Source organism: Mustela putorius, unplaced genomic scaffold (assembly GCF_011764305.1).
Source record: "Mustela putorius furo isolate JIRA1106 unplaced genomic scaffold, ASM1176430v1.1 tig00001854_pilon_pilon_pilon, whole genome shotgun sequence".
Lineage (NCBI taxonomy): Eukaryota > Metazoa > Chordata > Mammalia > Carnivora > Mustelidae > Mustela > Mustela putorius.
Genome location: NW_025421889.1, coordinates 268,850 through 269,458, shown reverse-complemented (window position 1 = coordinate 269,458; position 609 = coordinate 268,850).

Here is a 609-nt window from a genome sequence, read left to right as displayed (position 1 = left end):
TTGTGGCTGTTTCTGCTTAGTTCGGCCTGGCAGGGTGAACCCAGGACGCGAACATGGAGCCCGGGAAAGCAAGGCCCAAGAGGCACCATCTCTCCCAAAGCTCTTCTTCCCTGATGCGACTGAAGCCTTGCTGAGGAAGCAGCAGCGAAGTGCTGTTCGCTCCAAGCCAAAGCCTCTGCGAAAGCACAGCATTCGCTGAGAAATGTTCTGCGGGCTGCTGCTTCTTGCCTGAGACCAGCCTGGTGGTAGGAGAAACCCGCATACAGCAAAAGCCTCTTTGCCTGGGCATCTCCCCTGGGAAAGCACTGCGTTCCTTGGGAAATCAGAGTTGGGTTTGCGGATGCTGCTGCTGCTTGCCTGGGCTAGTCTCCGCAGCTCGGTGGAAGATACCCGCATGGAGCGAAATACCCTTTGCCCTAGCATCCCCTCTGCCTGAGAGAGAAGCCAAGTGTGGGGAATGCTCAGCACGGCCCTCCAGAGAAGAGAAGGAGCCGTTGGCCTTGGGGTCGGGAATCGCTCGGTAAGCAGGATAGCCTGCCGTGGCACGAAAAGCAGGCCTGTGGCAAGACAAGTGTCACCCGCTCTCTGTGCAGAGAGATGGAAGCCTGG